This window comes from Candoia aspera, chromosome 6, assembly GCF_035149785.1.
Source record: "Candoia aspera isolate rCanAsp1 chromosome 6, rCanAsp1.hap2, whole genome shotgun sequence".
NCBI classification, from domain to species: domain Eukaryota; kingdom Metazoa; phylum Chordata; class Lepidosauria; order Squamata; family Boidae; genus Candoia; species Candoia aspera.
Window position 1 is genome coordinate 11921875 of NC_086158.1, and position 15111 is coordinate 11936985.

At 43.7% G+C, this 15111-nt stretch overlaps 1 protein-coding gene across 2 annotated transcripts in view; it reads left to right on the forward strand.

The window, feature by feature from the left end:
• The window catches only part of TBL1XR1 (TBL1X/Y related 1), a 206060-nt gene that overhangs the window by 85109 nt on the left and 105840 nt on the right, over positions 1–15111 (forward strand). The window contains exons 1-2 of one of the 2 annotated variants that reach the window (XM_063306432.1): positions 4117–4806; positions 8800–8864. The gene's annotated coding sequence lies outside the window, so the exon portion shown is untranslated. Of the gene's footprint in view, positions 1–4116; positions 4807–8799; positions 8865–15111 lie in introns of those variants that run through there. The other variant, XM_063306430.1, reaches the window with a different exon arrangement.

The window sequence follows — 15111 nt, forward strand, 5'->3', positions numbered from 1 at the left end:
ACCTTCACAGCAGTAATTCTAGATGTATCACCTTTTATCTGTCTAGATGGATGGCCTTTCTGTAGGGTTGACTAGAAGAATAAGAGATGATTATTTTTGGTCATCAATTCTCAGTTAAGCTGGGAATTCCAAGAATTGGACTCTCAGTACACCGGGGGGATACCAGCCCGGATTTAACACAAACCCCCCAAAAAAAGGGGTGGTGGTGGTGCCGGAACAACTTATTTTGAGCAGGAGTATTCGGAAGGAAAATGAAGTGCCATTTCCTTTCATTCTCTGTGATAAAATAGCGTGGTTGGAAAAATATCCTAGAGAGAAGGAATATATCAGTCACTAAAAGCTGTTTCTTCACTTCTGAATATAATGAAAACATTGTTCCCATTTTGCTGCCTGCAAATGAGGATTGGATTCTGACTTAGCTCTAGGGATGGGAAACTGACCAATCAGAGGCTTCTGAATCACAGCCGCCAATCCAAATCACCATTGGTGGAGAATGCATAAAGCCGTAACCAAGCAACTTTTTCAGGGTCATTATTTCCTTACCACTGTGCCAAAGTGAAATGTAAATAGAAGTGAGTAGGTCTCTTCTGGGCATCAGATGAGCCTAGGTAGACAAAATAGGGAAAGGAATTGTGCCCAGATCTTCTGATAGAAATCCTTTTGTGTCTTTGGAGAGTATAGATTTCTAATTCTTTTCCTCCTCCTGTACCAGTCAGCTGGAAAGAATAGGGAAGAAATTTTCAGCAGTTACATCTGGGAAAATCCCTGGTCCATGCTTGCTATCGCGAGAAAAGTTAAAACAGTTTTAAATAGCTACATGCAAAAAAGCTGTCAGCCAGAAAGTCTGAAATTTTACACACGTTGTGGATTATGAGGGAACACTTCTGTAAATAATATAATGTCATAAGGAAAAAAAGTCACATTTACATTTGTAAGACATGTTCCTAAGGATTAAAGTTGAATAATCCATTATAGCCTGGTCCAGTAGGCTGATGTAACCTAGAATCATACAATGGAAGCGGCCATTTAGGTGACTGAATCCAAACCCCTGCTCAGCGCAGAAATCCAAATAAAGCCTCTCGGACAGATTGCTTTTTCGGTCTGACATTTATACCCGTAATTGCCATGCCAGCCAGCTCACAGTTAACCGCCTCACAGACATGCAGGACATGCTTTGCTGAGATCGAGATACAGTAGTTTTGTTAACACTCCAGCAATTCATTGAGGGAGTTACCTGATCACAAGCTGAGATGCAATGGTTCTTGAAGTCTCTACATACCTGGAGGATAGCAGCCTGTGTTTAACAAAAGCCAAGAAACACAGCAAACCTATGAGTTATTTCAGTAACTTAGGGTGCAGTTGATGAGCACTGGAAAGTCATGCATATTCTTAGAAAAAAAGCAGTCCCTGACAGTGTCGCTGTTGGTCTCCTGTTGTTCTAAGTTTCCTGGTAGAGAACACATTCTTTCTTGTTGGAGATGACACTGCTAAAATAGGAGTAGAGTAGCCCTTTAGTTTCCTCCCTCCCTCCCTCCCCTTTGTTGTCTTCATGGAGCAGCTGCTATATGGATTCTTTTCTTTTGATTTTGAACGTAACTGAAAAGCTATTTTTTGTTCCACTTGGCAACATTCATAAACCTCGACTAGTTCCGAGTTTTATTTTCCTGGTGCCATCTGTACACTTCTGGGCTAGCTACCAGTACTCTTGCTTGGTGACCTGTCCTCCATTCTATTTCTTGTATATATCTTTTCAAATTTTCAGATCTTCTCTTAAGTTTTATGTGTAGCCACATTGGTTCTTCTGCTGTCCTTCAATCCCCACCCACCCAGAATGTTTGGTAGTTGTGCTTTTAATATCTCTAAATATCTTTAAACATTCCCCCCCCCTATATTGAGCTCTTTCCAAAATACAAATTTGACCATACCTAGCTTTTTGTTTTTTTAATCTGTTCGATTGTGTCTGATTCTTGGAGACTGCCTGGACAAGTCCCTGCAGTTTTCTTGGCAAGGTTTTTCAGAAGTGGTTTGCCATTGCCTGCTTCCTGGGGCTGAAAGAAAGTGACTGGCCCAAGGTCACCCAGCTGTCTTCAGCCTAAGGTGGGACTAGAAATCTCTAGTCTCTCGGTTTCTAGCCTTGATGCTTGACCACCACACCAAACTGGCTCTACACCCAGCTTAAACTTCCCGTAAAATCAGGAACTCCGACATTACAATGTCACTTTCCCAATGTTTCTGTTCTTTCCACTTTTTCAACACTTTGAGAGCAAGTCGTACCAGTTTAAAGAAACACATTGTTTGGCTAGAGCCTGGCCATTCACAAAATGGCTGGCGCAGTGGGTGCCATTAAATACTGCTTCGTCGAAGGCAAATTTATAGGTTTCCCCCTTAAGCATCATCCCCAGCATGCAGGATGTTCCGTATCTTTTTTTAAGAAGTAGACACATTAGTAAATAAAGTGTGGATTGAAGCCACTGTCCACTGTTACTTATCTTATCCTTTCCTGCAATTTATATGGCTGCCAATCTCAACAAATCTTAAAATAAATTAAAAACAATTCCAATAACAAATACAAAAATTAAAATACGCAGCAGGTAAGGAAGATATCACAATCAACAGTCACCAGGAGATGGGACCCTTCACACACTTGGGCCAACAGACCCAGGCACAGAACCAGTGTCTTATGGAAGACCAGCAGGTTGGAGCCATCCTAACCTCCAGAGGGAGAATGTTCCATACGGTGGGCACCATAGCAGATAAGGCAAGCCCCCTGGACCCCTCCAACTGGCATTCCTTGTCTAACAGGACCTGGAACATCTCCATGCCTCTGGACTGGATTTTCTAATACATATGGGGCCCTTATTGAATCCAAGGACATTCTTGGGGGAAAAAAAGAGATGATTATGGAACGTTGTGCTTTGTTTTGCAGTATGTCACCTATCTTTCTAAATATTTGAACAGTTGAAAATGAAGTGGGACGGGGAGTCTGGGGGCCATTCAGGGAGGCTTCCATGGGTATATGTAGGTATCACATTGGGGATCTTAGAATCATGGTGACAATATGGCCAAATCACTTAATATACTTAATCACAAATGAAGTTAAATAACTATGGTTAAAACTAAATGCACTTTATGTGGTGCTAATGCACTGCTAGATCTTGGCTACATGTATTGTGTGAACCTGGTCTTTGTGGTAGCCTTCACAACGTGATTAAACCACCTAATCTGTTCAACATCCTGTATAGGAAACAGAAAAAGGGAAATCTCAGATCTGGGTATTTTCTCAGGCTTCAGCTGCTATTAGGATTCACTGTTCAGCTTTGTATGTCTTGGGTCCCTGTAGATTAGCCAGCCACAGTACAACCTGTCTGACTGTTCAAGCTCTCTATAAAGAGCTTTTGAGAAACTGCAGAAAAGTGAGAATTCTTTGGCTCTAATTTAATAGAATGAAGTAAGTGGCTTGTATACAGCAAGGAAAGAACGAAATAGAATATAACAGCATCTAGCTTTATGTAAATGATTCTAAGCTGTATTTTCTTTTGCAGCAACCTTGTAAAATGGAAAGACTTCTGGCAGGCTCATCCTTATATATGGGGAAAAGTCGCAAGATCTAACATCTGCTTCCTTAGGTTCAGTTTTGTGTATATGTAAGGATCAACTGCCTGTCTTCTTCTGTGATGATCCATGGGTGAACTAGAGTATATTTCATATAGCTTGTAGATGGTAGCATGTTAAACATGTTGCTTTATTGACAAAATTGTTCCTCATATTAGTTTAAAATTTATCACCTGCCAGCATGTAGTTAGGCACAAAAGCATGTGATTGCCGCTGTTCTTCCACTTATTTTTCTTCTCCTTGGGTGTTGCAAATCTTGCAAGAAACCACATTCATTATTAATTGTCATATGCTTATGAGATGGCAATCTTTTAAGGTGTCCTTCAAACACATTTTGTAAATGAAAAATGGCCCAAATCTTGCAATATTATGTAATGTCGCCTTAAAACTCGAGCTTTCTAAAAAGTATTTAATGTAGGGGGACCATGAATGCTTGCATGATTTATCCGAGGCACTATGTATTTAGAATTACTGGTGTCCCTGACCCAATAACCTCCATCTGTCTTACTGGGATCTGTACTAGAAACATACTTTCTTTCTAAATTATTTAGTTTTTTGGCTTATTGACTAGGGTTGTACTACGCGCATCAGTAGTACCACAGTAAAATATCAACAGTAAAACAATACAAATACAAAGAGTAAAAAGCAAAGAATCACAGAATAATCGTTCAGGCTGATGTCATGAGCCCATCTCTGAAAGGCTCTGGTGGCAGCCCAGATTGCCTGAATGGGCAGGTGGGGAGCATAAACAGTTCCAAAGTGTGGAACATCACAGGAAAAGCACAGTTACAAGTCTCTTACTGTACATACCCACATACATCAAAAAATGGGGAGGAGGTATCACAAGAAGTTATCCTGAGGTGTTTAAGCCAGGTTGGTCGACACTGGGTAGGGAAGGCATTTGGGGAAGTGCTCTGGTGTCAAGTCCACATACAGCTCTAAAGATCAAAACTAGCATTTTTGGATTGTACATGGAAGCTAAAGGCTGGCTGGGGAATTCTGGGAGTTGATGTCCACACATCTTAAAGTTGTCGAGGTTGAGAAACACTGCTCCAGGGGTTGTGTCACCTCTCCAGAACAGACGCTATCGTACTTCTGATATCCTGCCATCTCCTAGTTTGGAAGAGAAGAAAGGACTAGTCTACTGCACCATTAGGCCTTTTGAAACCATTGTTTTGGCCATATCAATATTATGTAAGTACTGAATAACACATAGATTACCCGTACTTACTGGCAAAAGGACTGTGCCTTCAGTCCTGCTATCGGACAAGGTAGACGTTTTTCTCAGGATGCTGAACTAAATTATTCTAAGATACTAAGCATGACATTTAGAGCAGAGCTCTGCAACCATTTTAGATGCAGATCAGGATTGTGTGAGTGCCAGTGTATTAGTCAAATTTGTAAGTTGCCCAGATAAACTCATGTATTTGGTGGATTTGGGGTATTAATCGCATCAGTTTTTTAAATGGCCGAAATCCCACCAGATTGCGTTAAATATTAAATATGATAGACTAGGCAGTCTAGTCTCCTTGTATCATATCAGCCTTTCATTTATGTATGTATTTTTGGTTTGTGTGCACGCATGTGTGTGTGGAGAGAGAATGTTTGCAAGTCAGATGATTCAGGAAGGCTGAAAACACCATGGGAGATGTCGATGAAGATTCTCAGTCATCCAGGTGGAATTGTCTGTACGTTGAGTCATGGCAACTGGATTTCTTCCTTTTTGGTTGAAACATGTCTCTGCTTGTCCAAGCAGCTTCTTCAGTCTACTGAAGAAGCTGCTTGGACAAGCAGGGAAACGTTTCTACCAAAAAGAAAGAAATCCAGTTGCCATGACTCAACCTACAGACACCATGGGAGATGTGTCCATTGGTGCTCTAGTACTTCTGAACAGAATATTGTCCTCTTGGTTTCACAAACTTTTGTTTTATGCCTAATAGATATTGTATGAAGTGACTTACACCTCGGTGCTGTAAAAGTTCAGAGAACAATGTAGTTTCATGTCCTGCTGCCTTGTTTAGGTAAACAGCTTTGTGGTCCTGCTTTATTGCATTATAGTGGTTACTGTGAGAAGGATTTGCTGTTTTTATCTTGGCAAAGTTATACTATTGTAGGTTGTTCCCTACAGGGATACACCAATTGTCAACAGTTTTCCCAGCCACTACCTTTTGCTATGTGGCCTCAGTTTATGCTCTGAGGCTTTGTAGCTTTAGCTGATGGAAATTCTTATTGTGAAATAACATTGCAGCTTTTTTTTTTTTAAGGTAATGAGCATCTGGGTATTCTCCAGCTAAAGCTGAACACAACTACTTAGGGTGCCTCAATAATTGAATGAGTAAATTGGCATAAATAAATAAATTAGCATACACTTAGCACAAAGGATCATGATATTTTCTATTAAGTCAGTAACACTTGTCAGATAATATAATTCTGTATGAATGCTGAATTGGCCACTATCTGAAATGCTAATACTGTAGTCATTTCTCTGTATTCATTCCTTTCCTACTGTTACAAGAAATCAATTCAATGTTTCCCCTTTCCTCTGCTGAAAGAGTAATTTATAAGGTCAAGATAAAGTAGGAAGTGTATAAAGATGAGGGAAGGATTCTGCATGTGTAGATTTGATGCCTGTACAGGTAAAGGTAAAGGTAAAGGTAAAGGTTTCCCTTGACGTAAAGTCCAGTCGTGTCCGACTCTAGGGGGCGGTGCTCATCTCCGTTTCAAAGCCTTGGAGCCGGCATTGTCATAGACACTTCCGGGTCATGTGGCCAGCATGACTCACGGAACGCCGTTACCTTCCCGCCGAAGCGATACCAATTAATCTACTCACATTGCATGTTTTCGAACTGCTTGGTGTGCAGAAGCTGGGACGAGCAACGGGAGCTCACCCCGCCGCGCGGTTTCGAACCGCCGACCTTCCGATCGACAGCTCAGCGGTTTAACCCGCAGCGCCACCGCGTCCCTTGCCTGTACAGGTAGTCCTTGGTTAATAACTGCCTCTTACGACAGTGTCGAAAAAGTAGATTTATGACTGGTCCTCAAACTTATGGCTGTTGCAGTGTCTCCATGGGTACATGATTGTGATTAGGGTGCTTCGCCACTGCTGCACGTTTCTGACAGCTGAAGCATCCCGTGTTCATGGGATCGCCATTTGCAACCTTCACGTCCAGTTTCCAACAAGCAAAGTCAATGGGGAAGCCAGCACTAAGTCGCAAATCACAGTCATTGACATCAACCACAGCACGGTCACATGATGTTTCACTTAATGACCACATTGTTTATGACAGAGTTGCTGGTCCCAACTGCACTTGTTCAGTGAGGACTACCTGTATCAGACCACCATCCAACTACACCATTTATTTATTGGCACATGATTGTACTATATAGTCTCATTGGGTATAACTTGTAGCTGACTTTGAAACTAAGCAGGTTAGTGATGGGGGACCACCTGGGGTTTGCAGAGTTTCTAGGCTGGGCTGGAATGTCAAAGCAAACCAAAACATCCTGGGTGAAGACACTTCCATTATGCTGCCAAGAAAATAGCACAAAAGCATTACAAGGACTTGAGCTCAACTCATATAGGGTCTTTAAGTCACATTCAACTCTGATGTGATCCTCACCTCCTCGGTCGTCTCGTACTTCCCAAATAAAAACCCCAGGGTCTATAATTAGCCACCAGAATTTGATGGCTAAGTGTGTGGGAACAGACAAAAGAAAAAGAAATTGAACATTAAAAATAAACAGGAAGTATGCTTTTAGAACTGGTGAACTTCGGAAATATTTTGAAGTTAATTCATTTACAATTTTAGTTGATTTTTCCACAGCTGAGCTTAATGGCAAATTGCGTTGTATTTTTTTTCTTGAAAGAAAACTACTTTTAATTGGTTTTAAATATTTCAGTTTTAAAAAATGGGCAGTGATGGTGACTATATATGGAAGTCTGTTGTCTTGGATGTTAAGGCACTGACATACTTCTTATGGACCTCTTGAAAGTTTATGGTTGGCCACTGTTGGAGGAAGAGTTTTAAGTATTTGCTTAATAGATTAAATAGATTAATATTTCATCCTTTTGGCCACATTCTTTATGTACTCAGTACAGCACCAGAATATACTGTATATGAATGAATGAATGAATGAACACACACTCACACAGAGTATATCTCCCAAAACCATGGGGTGGGGAATATTTCAGAGGGCTGCATTTCTCTAAGGCAGCAGTGTTATCCAGCAATTCATTGGGTAAGATAATTCAAGGTGTTAGCTGTCATCTCTGAAACCTTTGTGGCTCCAGGCTTAGCTATCTGTAGGAATGTTCTCTGTAGTTATACCTGTCCATCTGGTTAGTTGTTAAATTATGTCATCTTAGGAGACCTTGGAGACATGCCATTTCTGTGGCCACAATTACCCTGTGAGATAGTACCCCCCAATATCTCCACAGACCTGACTGTGCTGTTGTTTAGCTAGGATATCATCATCATCATCATTATTATTTTCCATTGAAACATGGCTCTTTCAATTGACACAGCTTATAAATTCGTAGAAAGAAATATAAACCTGATGTCTTTTGTGAGAGCAAAGCTGCTGTTTGCAATAGAATTTCTGCTTTTTTTCTCAACCAGCGTCTTTGGTTCTGAATCTCAGTGGCAGTTTTAGGATGCTCTGGACATTTTAGCACCAAAAAAAAAAGGTGCTCTCCATGGATTCAGACTGTAACGTCATCCTGATTGTTCCATATTAAGAAAGATGACTATGCATAACGAAGAGTTCTTGTTGATTCCAACGTGGAATTCAAGATGACAGCTCCTGAACTGGCCTCCATCTAAGTATTGCCCGCACTCAGACTTGCATGCTTACTAAAACTGTAATCCCTCGCATCCCTTCCCCATGTCTCATTTTCTGCCTACAGTTTGGGATTAGAGGATATAATTCTTGCTTTGTGAGCATGATTCTTTATAAGTATGCATTGGAGATTCTTACAACTTTATCTAGCAGTGCTGTTTGGGGGAGGTTTGCTGGTGGTTATCGCAAAGTAAGCCATAGTCTTTGGAGCCTTGCTTTAGTGAGATAGATGGTTAATGAATTATGACAGCATCTTTAAATGTCAGCCTTACTCTTGAAAATCTTTCTGAGCAGTTGGTCTCCTCATTGTTGCAAATTAAACCTTGTTCTTTATTCTTTATATTTCAGTACCATCTTCCTGTGATAGGAGGCTCCTAAGAGGAAACCTTCTACTTATCAATGCACGACCAATGGTACGTCAGTTTAAATGGTCTTTGTGAATTAGTGTTTGAACTTGTCTTATATAAAATTGGCTTTACAGATAGTTCTTGCTTAATGACTGCCCTGTTTAGCAACTGTTTGAAGTTACAATGGCACTGAAAAAGTAACTTTACAACAGGTCCTTACATTTACAACAGTTAGGGTTAGTTTAATTGTAATATCTATCTATCTATCTATCTATCTATCTATCTTCTCTCTCTCTCTCGTTTTGCTGGTGGAACCGGAAAATTACAATAAGGGGAGAAAAGAATGGAATGTTTTATTGGGAATGGTTTATTAACAGAAGAATTAAATATAATGCAATATTTAAACGCTTCTTAAAAGCTGCTGGTTTTATCCAGGTATTCATATGTTCTTTTTCAAAACCTGCTCCGATATTTAGATTGCTACTGTCTCTTTCCTTCTCTCTCTGTGGCCTGCTTGCCTACTCCTTTCTTTTAACACCCATTCCTGCCAACAATCATTCTTTTTCTTCCCCCTAGTCTGGTAAAGGTTGTGTGACTGTGGTTTTTTAAATTTCATTGTTCTTAAAAGATGCCCAGAAGCAAGGAGCTGTGATAAGGAGAGGAGATTTATTTGTTTGTGTGCCTGTGGGGAGGGAATTTATTTCAGTAAAAATAATACATTCTCAGTAAAATTTAAACGTGCTGTTCCACATGAAAATGCTAAACAATGATCTCACTTTTTAAAGGATATAGCATATTTTCACACTATTGTGCCGAGTCCTTATACTTTAGCTATTTGAGAGTCTAAAAGAAAGTGTGTCCAAGTCCTTAAAAAAAAAACTTTCCTGGGCAGTGGCCTTTTATGTTTTCCTGCAAAAATAGAGAATGTTTTGCTTTGGTTTGGGTTTCGGAGGTTGTTCTCTTGTGTCCTCACATGTTCTCCACCTGCAGTGTGTTGTCTTTGCTGCATATCTTCATGGCATAATAAGCAGACGCATACAAAGATTGGTTAGGTAGTGTTATCACTAGAGGCTAACAAACAAGTCATATTGGCCTCAAGCAGAGTTGAGTGGAGAAGGAAAAACACATTCTGGAGACAAGTAGTGCTCTATAGCAGAGTGCCTCCCTTAGCCCAACAACAGTATTCTGATTTTTCAACTGATACTAAGTTTGGATTGAATGGCACTACTGGTTTAATATAATCTGGGCATGGAATTCTGCAGTTGGCTCATTAGCAAGTGCCCCAACACTATTTCTTGGTTTTAGAGAACATAGCTGGGCATGTTTGTCCAATGCCAGCCAATGTACATGGCCAAAAGATTGATCAGTAATGTGACCAGTCACAAAGTAATCACATATTTTGTTTAATGTCAAATTGTTATATACTGGTAAGAACTTCGTAAAATGGGACATCAATTGGAACTTTCTAAAGCAATTTAGTTATAACAGTTGTCCTACTCAACACCTTTCCTTTACATCGGTGTAATGGTTGCCTATTCTGACAGACTCAGTCTCACAAGCAGGTGCTTAAGGATAACTGATTTATTGAGAGAATAGTATGCAAATACAAAGAAAGCTGAGAATGAGCAGAAGCGCGCCAAATACAAACTAAAAACCCTCGCTTCAAACCCGATCCCACCCCTCGCCCCACCATAGCAACCACCCCCTCCCAGGTGTTGGTAACCGTTACACATCAGCCCGGGAAAGTAACCTTGAACACATGCAGTAACCCAAACACACATTCCTCAGTAACAGTTAGGAGATTACAGCCCGGCACGGCTGAAATTCTCCTCCCAGCAAATGACAGACACGGATCCGGAAATTGACATGAGAAACGTTATGATGTATTCAGACCATCGGAACGATGAACATGACATACCGCCCCGCCCCCCTTAAAGAAACTAAACTAAGAAGCAGGCTTATCAGGATAGGCAGTATGAAAATGGGTAATTAAAACAGGGGAGTTAACATCGCGGGCAGCAACCCACTCAGGATGAGGGAAATGTTTCCACCGGACCAGGTATTGCAAAGTAGAACGAAGGCGTCTAGAATCAAGAATCTCTTGGACTTCAAAGTGTTGCTGCCCATCAATCATAATGGGAGCAGGTGGTGAGGGTTGTGGGTGCCAGCGATTGGACGGGTGGAAAGGCTTAATAAACTTTGTAGAGAGGTAAACTTTATCCCCCACTTTGAAGGGTGGCTGAGGTGCCCGTCTGGTGTCAGCATGGCGTTTATAAGCAGCTTGGGCATCGGCGAGAGCTTGTTTGATTTTAGGCCAGGAGTCCCCCAGATGTGCTGCCCAGTCTGCAGGGGAAGAAGGAGGAGATGGTGGTCGCGGCAGCTCTGGAATGGGCACAAAATCCCGACCCAAGACAATGCGAAATGGCACCTGACCGGTGCTCTGATGCACTGCGTTGTTGTAGGCGACTTCAGCAAAGGGCAGGAGATCGACCCAATTGTCTTGTTGATAGTTAACAAAAGCCCACAGATACTGCTCCAGTGTGGAATTAAGTGCCTCTGTAGATCCGTCAGTCTCAGGATGCGACGCAGTGGAGAGTGCTTGTTTGGTGCCCACCACTTTCATAAAAGCCCGCCAAAACTGGGAAGTAAATTGTGTGCCTCTGTCAGTCACCAAACGGGAGGGGCTCCCATGGAACCTGTACACGTGTACGAAGAAGAGGCGGGCGAGCTGCTGGGCTGAGGGAATGGAAGCGCACGGAATGAAATGGGCTTGTTTTGAGAAAAAGTCCTTTACAACCCAAATCACAGTTTTCCTCTGGCTTGGAGGTAAATCAACGATAAAATCCATAGAGATCTCCTCCCAAGGGTGAGAGGGACTGGCCACTGGTTGGAGCAACCCCTGGGGCTTACCAACCTTCCGTTTTGAGCCAGCGCATACAGGGCAGGAAGCAATATACTCCTTAACATCCCGCCTTAGTGTTGGCCACCAGAATTGGCATCTAACCAAGTGGAGTGTTTTCACAAACCCAAAATGTCCAGCCAGTTTGTCATCATGGCAACGGAGTAAGATGTCTTTGCACAAAGTCTCAGGCACATAGAGACGATCGTTTTTCCAAGCAAAATCACGGTCAAAAGTAACAGTGTGTAAATTTGCTTGCAACCAAGTGTCAGATTTCAATTGGGAAAGAAACTGTTGCTGCAAGTCTGAGGGAACTGGCAAATGTCCCGGACGGGGTGAAATTGAAGTGTCTGGCTGTTGTGCACGAGTCTGGCTGCGGGTCACCGCTGCCAGACTCAATTGTGGGTCCATCCACAGTGTACCTACTACATCAGGTACAGTGCTGGAATCTTGGGGTCTGCGAGAAAGTGCATCAGCCAGAAAGTTTTTCCTTCCCAGAATAAATTTCAACTTAAAATCAAAATGGCTGAAGAATTGAGCCCATCTGATTTGCTTTGGGTTGAGCTTACAAGGTGCACTGAGTGCTTCGAGGTTCTTGTGATCAGTCCAAACCTCGAAAGGGTCGGTAGCCCCCTCCAACAAGTGGAGCCAAGTGTCTAAAGCTGCTTTGACAGCAAAAGCCTCCTTCTCCCAAACGTGCCATCGCCTTTCAGCTGCAGAGAATATGGGACAGATAAGCACAAGACTTCAAACAGCCCGACTCGTCTGCTTGTAGCAGAAGCACGCCAATGGAGAAATCAGAGGCATCCACTTGCACCACAAATGGTTTGCTAGGATCAGGAGGCTGTAGGATGGGCTCCGCCGTAAACAGCTTTTTGAGCTTGTCAAAAGCCACCTGGCACGCGGGCGTCCATTTCAGCAATGCCCCCGGGTTCTTCGCCCTCCGGGTGTCCCCCTGCCCTTTGGTTTTGAGCAATTCAGTGAGGGGCAATGCTATCTCCGCGAACCCCTGGATAAACTGGCGATAATAGTTCGCGAATCCAAGAAAACGTTGGAGCTGCCTACGTGTACGTGGTGGCTCCCATGCGAGAATGGCTTCAACCTTAGCTTGATCCATTTCAATGCCCTTGTCTGAAATTCTGTAGCCCAAATAGTCAATTTGAGATTTATGAAAAGCACATTTGGACAGTTTAGCATACAGTTCAGCCTTCCTAAGCTTGCTGAGCACTAGTCTGACCAATTCTATATGTTCCTCCATTGTTTCAGTATAGATTAACACATCATCCAAATACACCAAGACCCCTTTGAATAAATGGTCATGCAAGACCTCATTGATCAGTTGCATAAAAACCCAGGCGCTCCCGCCAGCCCAAAAGGTAACACTTTATACTGGAAAGAGCCCAGAGGACAATTGAAAGCAGTTTTCCATTCATCCCCCTCCCGTATTCGAATGCGGAAATATGCCTCCCTCAGGTCCAACTTAGAGAATATTTTCCCCTTTGCCAGATGTGATAACATGTCTTTGATTAACGGGACGGGATATTTATTTAATATTGAGACTGCATTCAATCCACGGAAATCTGTACATAATCTCAGAGTCCCATCTTTCTTGGGTCTGAATAGAACAGGAGCACCCACTGGGGAACTGGCTGGTTCGATAAAACCCCTGGCTAGATTTTTATCGACAAACTCTTGGAGCGTTGCCGTTCCTTCTGGGTCATCACATAAATTTTTGGCTTAGGCAACTTTGCATTAGGGATAAAGTCTATGGCACAGTCAGTTTTACGGTGCGGTGGTAGCTGATCCGCTTCCTTTTTGCCAAACACATCTGCAAAGTCTTGGTATTGTTCCGGAAGTCCGTCTAGCGGACCAGTAAGGAGATGCGGAGTTGTTGCTGCCGCCCTCCCCACCTCGCCGTTGTCGAATTCATCCCCCTCAGGGGCTTTGTAGAATCCATCTGCAAAAGTCACAGTCCTGTGCACCCAAGTTATGTGTGGGTTTTGCTGAACAAACCAAGGCATCCCCAAAATGACAAATGGACCCCCCACAGGCGCTACCACAAAAGGCAGTTTCTCCCAGTGGCTACCCATTTGCAATGCCACCATCCCTGTGGAGTGAGTCACCGGTTTCCCCCCCGCCGTAGAGCCATCCATTTGGGTGAAGATCATGGGCCGTTTCAAAGGGAACGTGGGTAACTCTAATGCAGCTACCACGTCAGGGTGCATTAAGCACCGTGAGCACCCCGAATCAATCATTGCCCACACTTCCACAGTCCGTGTCCGTGACCCCAATTTCACCTTCACGGTCAGGGTAGGGAAGTTTCCACTCACCGAAGCGTGGTCGCGCCCCTCCTCTACCACCTGCCCAGCGGCGCCTCTTAGGGCAGGTGGCTGGCGTTTCCCACCTGATGAGACGGCTCAAGCTCCCCTTTGTTCCCATAGAAAGGGACGTCCTCAGCCTCGGTTTCAGCCATCACTGCCTTCATCTTCCTGGGCACGGAGGGGGATTTCCCTGACGGCTTTGCCGGACGCTCCTTCGTCTTCCTCTGTGGGCACGCCGCTGCCAAGTGCCCCTCCTTCCCACATCGCAGGCATTGCCCTTTTGCAAAACGGCTCTCCCTCTCCTCCTGCCAGGCCATACGTCCCGCTCTGCCAGTGGTGGCCGGTGGCTTGGCCGTCCTCGTCAGGGCCATTTGCTTGGAACCCCTCCTGGTTTGTGCGAACCTAGCCTGGGCTTGCTCAACATTTGCCGCTAGTTGAATCCAGTTATATAGGGTGAGCGGATCTGCCCTTCCCAACGCCCATCTCAGTAAGTCGGGTCGCATTCCGTCTTTGAACATTTCTATTAGAGTAGTTGGCGACCAATCATCCACCTTGGCCGCTAGGGCTTGGAATTCCAGGGCATAATCTGCCACGGACTTTGATCCTTGGATCAGTTCCCTCAGAGCCACCTTTGCTTTTTCTTTTGCTAACGGGTCAGCAAAATGCATTTTTAGCGCCCACAGAAAGTCTCTGAGATCATCCAACTCCAGGGCGTCCATCTCGGTTAATTGGACAAACCAGTCAGCTGCCCTCCCCTCCAGTTGGGTAGCTACAGCGTTTATCTTTGCCCTTTCCGAAGGAAACAGCCTCCCAAACTCCTCCATATAGCTTTGCGCATTAGTCAGGAAGAATGACAGTTTTGTGGGATCCCCATCAAACTTGACAGTGAAATCCCTATATCTGGCTCTTTGCGGGCTGCTCTTCCTCTCCTTCCTCCTGGCCCTCCTCCTGGGCTCTGGAGACCTCTTCTCCCAAGGGGGGGGGGCTCGCAACTCCGACTTTGGGACTTTTCTTCCTCTCCCTGCTTCGTCCCCTCCCTGCATCCTCAGTCCGCCGCGGGGCGATGGGGACGCCCGCCGGGGACTGCGCGGTG